We start from the raw sequence: 8,292 nt of genomic DNA, 5'->3' as shown, positions 1-8,292 counted from the left end.
GCACTGTCGGAGGGTCAGTGCTGAGGGAGCGTTGCGCTGTCGGAGGGTCATTGCTGAGGGAGGGCCGCACCGTCAGAGGGTCAGTGCTGAGGGCGTGCCGCACCGTCAGAGGGTCAGTGCAGAGGGAGTGCTGCACTGTTGGAGGGTCAGTGCTGAGGGAGTGACGCACTGTTGGAGGGTCAGTGCTGAGGGAGTGTTGCACTGTCAGAGGGTCAGTGCTGAGGGAGTGCTGCACTGTCAGTGCTGTGGGAGTGTTGCATTGTCAGAGGGTCAGTGCTGAGGGAGTGCTGCACTGTCAGTGCTGAGGGCGTGCCGCACTGTCAGAGGGTCAGTGCTGAGGGAGTGCCGCACTGTTGGTGCTGAGGGAGCGCCGCACTGTCGGAGGGTCAGTGCTCAGGGTGTGCCACACTGTCGGAGGGTCAGTGCTGAGGGAGTGCCACATTGTCGGAGGGTCAGTGCTGAGGAAATACCGCGGTGTCGGAGGGTCAGTGCTGAGGGAGGGCTGCACCATCAGACAGTCAGTGCTGAGGGAGTGCCGCACTGTCAGAGGGTTAGTGCTGAGGGAGTGCCGCACTGTTGGTGCTGAGGGAGCGCCGCACTGTCGGAGAGTCAGTGCTGAGGGAGTGACGCATTGTTGGAGGGTCAGTGCTGAGGGAGTGCCGCACTGTCGGAGTGTCAGTGCTGAGGGAGTGGGCACTGTCGGAGGGTCAGTGCTGAGGGTGCGCCGCACTGTCGGAGGGTCAGTGCTGAGTGAGTGCTGCAATGTCGGAGCGTCAGTGCTGAGGGAGTGCCGCACTGTCGGAGGGTCAGTGCTGAGGGAGTGCCGCACCGTCAGAGGGTCAGTGCTGAGGGAGTGCCGCGCTGTCCGAGGGTCAGTGCTGAGGAAGTGCTGCACTGTTGGAGGGTCAGTGCTGAGGGAGAGCCGCACTGTCGGAGGGTCAGTGCTGAGGGAGAGCCGCACTGTCGGAGGGTCAGTGCTGAGGAAGTGCTGCACTGTCGGAGGGTCAGTGCTGAGGGAGCACCGCACTGTCGGAGGGTCAGTGCTGAGGGAGAGCTGCACTGTCGGAGGGTCAGTGCTGAGGGAGTGCCGCACCGTCAGAGGGTCAGTGCTGAGGGAGCGCCACACTGTTGGAGGGTCAGTGCTGAGGGAGTGACGCACTGTTTTAGGGTCAGTGCTGAGGGAGTGTTGCACTGTCGGTGCTGAGGGAGTGCTGCACTGTCAGAGGGTCAGTGCTCAGGGTGTGCCACACTGTCGGAGGGTCAGTGCTGAGGGAGTGCCACACTGTCGGAGGGTCAGTGCTGAGGGGGTGCCGCTCTGTCGGAGGGTCAGTGCTGAGGGAGTGACGCACCGTCAGAGGGTCAGTGCAGAGGGAGTGCCTCACTGTCGGAGGGTCAGTGTTGAGGGTGTGCTGCACTGTCAGAGGGTCAGGGCTGAGGGAGTGGGCACTGTTGGAGGGTCAGTGCTGAGGGAGTGGGCACTGTCAGAGGGTCAGTGCTGAGGGAGCGTTGCGCTGTCGGAGGGTCATTGCTGAGGGAGGGCCGCACTGCCAGAGGGTCAGTGCTGAGGGAGTGGGCACTGTCGGAGGGTCAGTGCTGAGGGAGTGGGCACTGTCGGTGGGTCAGTGCTGAGGGAGTGGGCACTGTCCGAGGGTCAGTGCTGAGGGAGCGTTGCGCTGTCGGAGGGTCAGTGCTGAGGGAGGGCCGCACTGTCGGAGCGTCAGTGCTGAGTGAGTGCTGCAATGTCGGAGCGTCAGTGCTGAGGGAGTGCCGCACTGTCGGATGGTCAGTGCTGAGGGAGTGCCGCACTGTCGGAGGGTCAGTGCTGAGGGAGTGCCGCGCTGTCCGAGGGTCAGTGCTGAGGGAGAGCCGCACTGTCGGAGGGTCAGTGCTGAGGGAGCACCGCACTGTCGGAGGGTCAGTGCTGAGGGAGCACCGCACTGTCGGAGGGTCAGTGCTGAGGGAGAGCCGCACTGTCGGAGGGTCAGTGCTGAGGGAGAGCCGCACTGTCGGAGGGTCAGTGCTGAGGAAGTGCTGCACTGTCGGAGGGTCAGTGCTGAGGGAGCACCGCACTGTCGGAGGGTCAGTGCTGAGGGAGAGCCGCACTGTCGGAGGGTCAGTGCTGAGGGAGTGCCGCACCGTCAGAGGGTCAGTGCTGAGGGAGCGCCACACTGTTTTAGGGTCAGTGCTGAGGGAGTGTTGCACTGTCGGTGCTGAAGAGTGCTGCACTGTCAGAGGGTCAGTGCTCAGGGTGTGCCACACTGTCGGAGGGTCAGTGCTGAGGGAGTGCCACACTGTCGGAGGGTCAGTGCTGAGGGAGTACCGCACTGTGGGAGGGTCAGTGCTGAGGGAGTGCCGCACTGTCGGAGGGTCAGTGCAGAGGGAGTGCCTCACTGTCGGAGGGTCAGTGTTGAGGGAGTGCTGCACCGCCAGAGGGTCAGTGCTGAAGGAGTGGGCACTGTTGGAGGGTCAGTGCGGAGGGAGCGTTGCGCTGTCGTAGGGTCATTGCTGAGGGAGGGCCGCACTGTCGGAGGGTCAGTGTTGAGGGAGTGCTGCAATGTCGGAGGGTCAGTGCTGAGGGAGTGCCGCACTGTTGGAGGGTCAGTGCTGAGGGAGTGCCGCACTGTCGGAGGGTCAGTGTTGAGGGAGTGCTGCAATGTCGGAGGGTCAGTGCTGAGGGAGTGGGCACTGTTGGAGCGTCAGTGTTGAGGGAGTGCTGCAATATCGCAGGGTCAGTGCTGAGGGAGTGCCGCACTGTCAGAGGGTCAGTGCTGAGGGAGTGCCGCACTGTCGGAGGGTCAGTGCTGAGGGAGTGGGCACTGTCGGAGGGTCAGTGCTGAGGGAGCGCCGCACTGTGGTAGGGTCAGTGCTGAGTGAGCACCGCACTGTGGGAGGGTCAGTGCTGAGGGAGCGCCGCACTGTGGGAGGGTCAGTGCTGAGGCAGTGGGCACTGTCGGAGGGTCAGTGCTGAGGGAGTGGGTACTGTCGGGTCAGTGCTGAGGGAGTGCCTCACTGTCCGAGGGTCAGTGTTGAGGGAATGCTGTACTGTCGGAGGTTCAGTGCTGAGGGAGGGCCGCACCATCAGACGGTCAGTGCTGAGGGAGCGTTGCACTGTCAGAGGGTCAGTTCTGAGGGAGTGCTGCACTGTCAGTGCTGAGGGTGTGTCGCACTGTCGGAGGGTCAGTGCTCAGGGTGTGCTGCACTGTCGGAGGGTCAGTGCTGAGGGAGCACCGCACTGTCGGAGGGTCAGTGCTGAGGGAGAGCAGCACCGTCAGACGGTCAGTGCTGAGGGAGTGCCGCTCTGTCGGGGGGTCAGTGCTGAGGGAGTGGGCACTATTTGAGGGTCAGTGCTGAGGGAGCGTTGCGCTGTCGGAGGGTCATTGCTGAGGGAGGGCCGCACCGTCAGAGGGTCAGTGCTGAGGGAGTGCCTCACTGTCGGAGTGTCAGTTTTGAGGGAGTGCTGCACTGTCGGAGGGTCAGTGCTGAGGGAGTGGGCACTGTCGGAGAGTCAGTGCTGAGGGAGTGGGCACTGTCGGAGGGTCAGTGCTGAGGGTGTGCCGCACTGACAGAGGATCAGTGCTGAGGGAGCGTTGCGCTGTCGGAGGGTCATTGCTGAGGGAGGGCCGCACCATCAGAGGATCAGTGCTGAGGGAGTGCTGCACTGTCGGAGGGTCAGTGCTGAGGGAATGGGCACTGTCGGAGGATTAGTGCTGAGGGAGTGCCGCGCTGGCGGAGGGTCAGTTCTGAGGGAGTGCTGCACTGTCGGTGCTGAGGGAGTGCCGCACTGTCGGAGGGTCACTGCTCAGGGAGTGCCACATTGTCGGAGGGTCAGTGCTGAGGGAGTGCTGCACTGTCGGAGGGTCAGTGCTGAGGGAGCGTTGCGCTGTCGGAGGGTCATTGCTGAGGGAGGGCCGCACCGTCAGAGGGTCAGTGCTGAGGGCGTGCCGCACCGTCAGAGGGTCAGTGCAGAGGGAGTGCTGCACTGTTGGAGGGTCAGTGCTGAGGGAGTGACGCACTGTTGGAGGGTCAGTGCTGAGGGAGTGTTGCACTGTCAGAGGGTCAGTGCTGAGGGAGTGCTGCACTGTCAGTGCTGTGGGAGTGTTGCATTGTCAGAGGGTCAGTGCTGAGGGAGTGCTGCACTGTCAGTGCTGAGGGCGTGCCGCACTGTCAGAGGGTCAGTGCTGAGGGAGTGCCGCACTGTTGGTGCTGAGGGAGCGCCGCACTGTCGGAGGGTCAGTGCTCAGGGTGTGCCACACTGTCGGAGGGTCAGTGCTGAGGGAGTGCCACATTGTCGGAGGGTCAGTGCTGAGGAAATACCGCGGTGTCGGAGGGTCAGTGCTGAGGGAGGGCTGCACCATCAGACAGTCAGTGCTGAGGGAGTGCCGCACTGTCAGAGGGTTAGTGCTGAGGGAGTGCCGCACTGTTGGTGCTGAGGGAGCGCCGCACTGTCGGAGAGTCAGTGCTGAGGGAGTGACGCATTGTTGGAGGGTCAGTGCTGAGGGAGTGCCGCACTGTCGGAGTGTCAGTGCTGAGGGAGTGGGCACTGTCGGAGGGTCAGTGCTGAGGGAGTGCCGCACTGTCGGAGGGTCAGTGCTGAGGGAGTGCCGCACTGTCAGAGGGTCAGTGCTGAGGGAGTGTCGGGGGGTCAGTGCTGAGGGAGTGTTGGAGGGTCAGTGCTGAGGGAGTGTCGGAGGGTCAGTGCTGAGGGAGGGCCGCACTGTCAGAGGGTATTAACTAAAATCTTTTGTTTTGTCTTTACAACTATGACAGCTCTTGAAAATATAAATCGCTTAGTATTTCCTTTGATTTAGAAGGTAAATGGAAATGTTTTAAATCACAACCCTGACGCTGGTCTGATTAATAACAGAGCCTAAAAACGGCATGGAATGCTATGGGTGTGCTGACAACAATTGTCGTGAGAATGTAAAGCCTGTTCCTTGCACTTCGAATCAGAAATTTTGTGCCTGGGGTTACTTCAAAGGACCATATAATCGTTAAGTACTCTTCTTAACCTCTGTTCTCTTGAAATTCCCTTGTGTTATTGGCACACTTGCGATTGCTTCAATACTGTATAGTATAACTCGATGCTTTCTAAGGCTAAAGCAAACATCTTGATAAAGCCTGGACCATTCTGAATCTGTGCAATCAGCCATTTGTGTAGTTTAATCTCCTGCTTATGTTCTGTGGGAGTTTTCCTGATTCTGTGCACCTTTAGTTAGGCTTTGCGCCCAGACGTGAATCCAACTCGACAAATCTAGGTTTAGTCCTGATGTACTGCTGAGCCAATGCACATCATATTCCAATAATCAACCCGTTTCTATAACCCATCACTCCATCACTTGCTGATCTCAATGTGAGCTCTTCCAAAACTCTATTCTGCCAAACTTGTGCCAGAATCCATTTACGTATTAACTTCTCCCCCTGAGGCTTGGTAACCTACTGGCTCCAAGTTCTACAATAGCTTAATTTTATAATTCTCATCTTTGTTTTCAAATCTCACCTCCAAACGCCTGCCCCCAAACACTGAGTCTCCTCCAGTGCCCACATCCAGTGCCCACATCAGTGGGCAGCACGGTGGCACAGTGGTTAGCACTGCTGCCTCACAGCGCCAGAGACCCGGGTTCAATTCCCGCCTCAGGCGACTGACTGTGTGGAGTTTGCACGTTCTCCCCGTGTCTGCGTGGGTTTCCTCCGGGTGCTCCGGTTTCCTCCCACAGTCCAAACATGTGCAGGGTCACGTGAATTGGCCATACTAAATTGCCCGTAGTGTTAGTTAAGGGGTAAATGTAGGGGTATGGGTGGGTTTCGCTCCGGCGGGTCGGTGTGGACTTGTTGGGCCGAAGGGCCTGTTTCCACACTGTAATCTAATCTAATCTAATCCCTCCCTATCTCTAACCTCCTCCAGCCCCTGCATCCCTCCCCATCTCTGCGATCTCCTCCAACCCCTACACCCCTCCCTATCTCTGTAACCTCCTCCAGCCGCTACACCCCCTCCCTATCTCTGTAACCCCCTCCAACCCCTACACCCCCTCCCTATCTCTGTAACCTCCTCCAGCCCCTACACCCCCTCCCTATCTCTGTAACCTCCTCCAGACCCTACACCCCCTCCCTATCTCTGTAACCCCCTCCAACCCCTACACCCCCTCCCTATCTCTGTAACCCCCCCAGCCCCTACACCCCCTCCCTATCTCTGTAACCTCCTCCAGACCCTACACCCCTCCCTATCTCTGTAACCTCCTCCAGCCCCTACACCCTTCCCTATCCCTGTAACCTCCTCCAGACCCTACACCCCCTCCCTATCCCTGTAACGTCCTCCAGACCCTACACCCCCTCCCTATCTCTGTAACCCCCTCCAGCCCCTACACCCCCTCCCTATCTCTGTAACCCCCTCCAGCCCCTACACCCCCTCCCTATCCCTGTAACCACCTCCAGCCCCTACACCCCCTCCCTATCTCTGTAACACCCTCCAGACCCTACACCCCCTCCCTATCTCTGTAACCTCCTCCAGACCGTACACCCCCCCCCCCCCATCCCTGTAACCACCCCAGCTGTACACTTCTGCCCATCTCGGTAACCTCCTTCAACCCCTATACCCCACTCTATCCCCGTAACCTCCTCCATTCCCTCCATCTCTCCCTGCCACTGGTGCTTCCAACATTTTGAGGTCTTGGAGTTCTGCTGCCTCTGGCCTTTTGACCATATTCCAATTTCCATTGTTCCATCAGTAAATGGACTTCACTGACCCATTGTCTGCAGAATCAAATACCATTGCACCTGAAATGCTATCAGATCCCGATCACTGAGGATATCTTGCTCATGACTGTCAGTGTTCATGTCCATGTCCATTCAAGTAAAGGCTCCTATAACAGGAACACTAACCCAATATAATAGCTACAACCTCCCAGCCCTTCAGTTTTCAGGCCTGGGACAACAAGGTTGTCCTCCTTCTGTCCTGCCAGTGCAAAGCTGATTACCTGGGCAAGACTAAAGACATTTTGGCACGTCCTTAACCCTCTGAAACCCTCAAACACCCACTCAAACCAAGGAAACCCCTCTCCCCTGCCCTTACCTGCACCTTTGCCATTTCCCCCAGTCCTGGCAAATTCCATTTCCCTTCACCTCACCTCTCTCCTCCCCACCACATGCTCCACCTGCCTGATTGCTCTTAAGGTTTACCTGTTAATTGAAAGCCAGTCTTAGGACAGGCACAGCAGGAGGCCATTCAGCCCCTTCTCAAGCCTGTTACCCAGGAACAGGAGGAAGCTCCATTCAGCCCCTTCCTCAAGGCTGACACAGGAACAGAAGGTGGCCATTCAGCCCCCTTCTCGAGCTTGTTACACAGAATCAGGAGGAGGCCGTTCAGCCCTCTTGAACCTGTTAAACCCAGAATAGATGGAGGCCCATTCAGATCTCTTGAGACTGTTAGACAGAAACATGAGGAGACCTTTGAGTGCTCTTTGAGCCTGTGGAAGAGGCAGGTGCCCCTTCAGTCCCCAAGAATGGGAAGTGGCCTGGTTCCCCCACTCAAGGCATTAGCTTCTAAAGAAATGCTTCCTAACCTGCTCGGCTTCATATTTTCTTCATCCTTTCTCATTTTGAAGGGTTTGCCGATCTGCTTCTGGATGCATCTATGAATATGTCAACAAATGAAGATCAAGGTATGCTACCTGAAGCTCTCTGCTGTTTTTTTTTTCAATGACAGCCCTCCATCACTTTGGTTGTGACAAAGTGTAAAATTTATTGATAGCCTTCACAGCAAGGCCTTATCATAATTTGCAGCCCTGACAGTCCATTAATCTTTCAGATGGTGAAAGTCGCTCAGTCCGTTTCCCGTTTCGAGGCTGTGCGAGTGCGGAGGTTTGTGGGATTCCCATTTCAACTGTCAACAAGATCAGGTGCTGCTGTGGGAAATTGTGCAACAAGAGCGTCAGTCCACAGTACAACATGCTGCTCCTCCTGGTGACGGGACTCCTTCCTTCCCTCAGGATGCCCATGTAGCTGAAATCTGAGAGACTACAGCCTTCGAATGGCCAAATGAAATCCTGACAGGAGGGCCTGGTCTAAAAACCTTTTTGAGGGATGTGAAGATTGAGGAAAGGTCTTACTCTTCCTCCTCCGTGTCTTTCAGGACCTCACTGCTTACCAAAGTGATTTCACTCCCAGTGTGGGGACTTTTAAACCAAAATTTGTAATGGGGGATACATGGTAGCCGCTGAAAATGTGTTGCTGGAAAAGCGCAGCAGGTCAGGCAGCATCCAAGGAGCAGGAGAATCGACGTTTCGGGCATAAGCCCTT

At 57.6% G+C, this 8,292-nt stretch overlaps 1 long non-coding RNA gene across 1 annotated transcript; it reads left to right on the top strand.

Annotated features, from left to right (window-relative positions):
- The first annotated feature begins 4,864 nt into the window (after nt 1–4,864).
- Nucleotides 4,865–8,047, top strand: LOC148139358 (uncharacterized). Its single transcript, XR_015753581.1, has 3 exons — nt 4,865–4,990; nt 7,599–7,655; nt 7,802–8,047. It is a non-coding gene; the product is annotated as an uncharacterized LOC148139358 (long non-coding RNA).
- The last annotated feature ends 245 nt before the right edge of the window (nt 8,048–8,292 follow it).

This window comes from Chiloscyllium plagiosum, unplaced genomic scaffold, assembly GCF_037043375.1.
Source record: "Chiloscyllium plagiosum isolate Xiang-an unplaced genomic scaffold, Cpla_swu_hap1 HiC_scaffold_38, whole genome shotgun sequence".
Taxonomy (NCBI): Eukaryota; Metazoa; Chordata; class Chondrichthyes; order Orectolobiformes; family Hemiscylliidae; genus Chiloscyllium; species Chiloscyllium plagiosum.
This window is presented reverse-complemented; position numbering and strand designations above follow the sequence as displayed.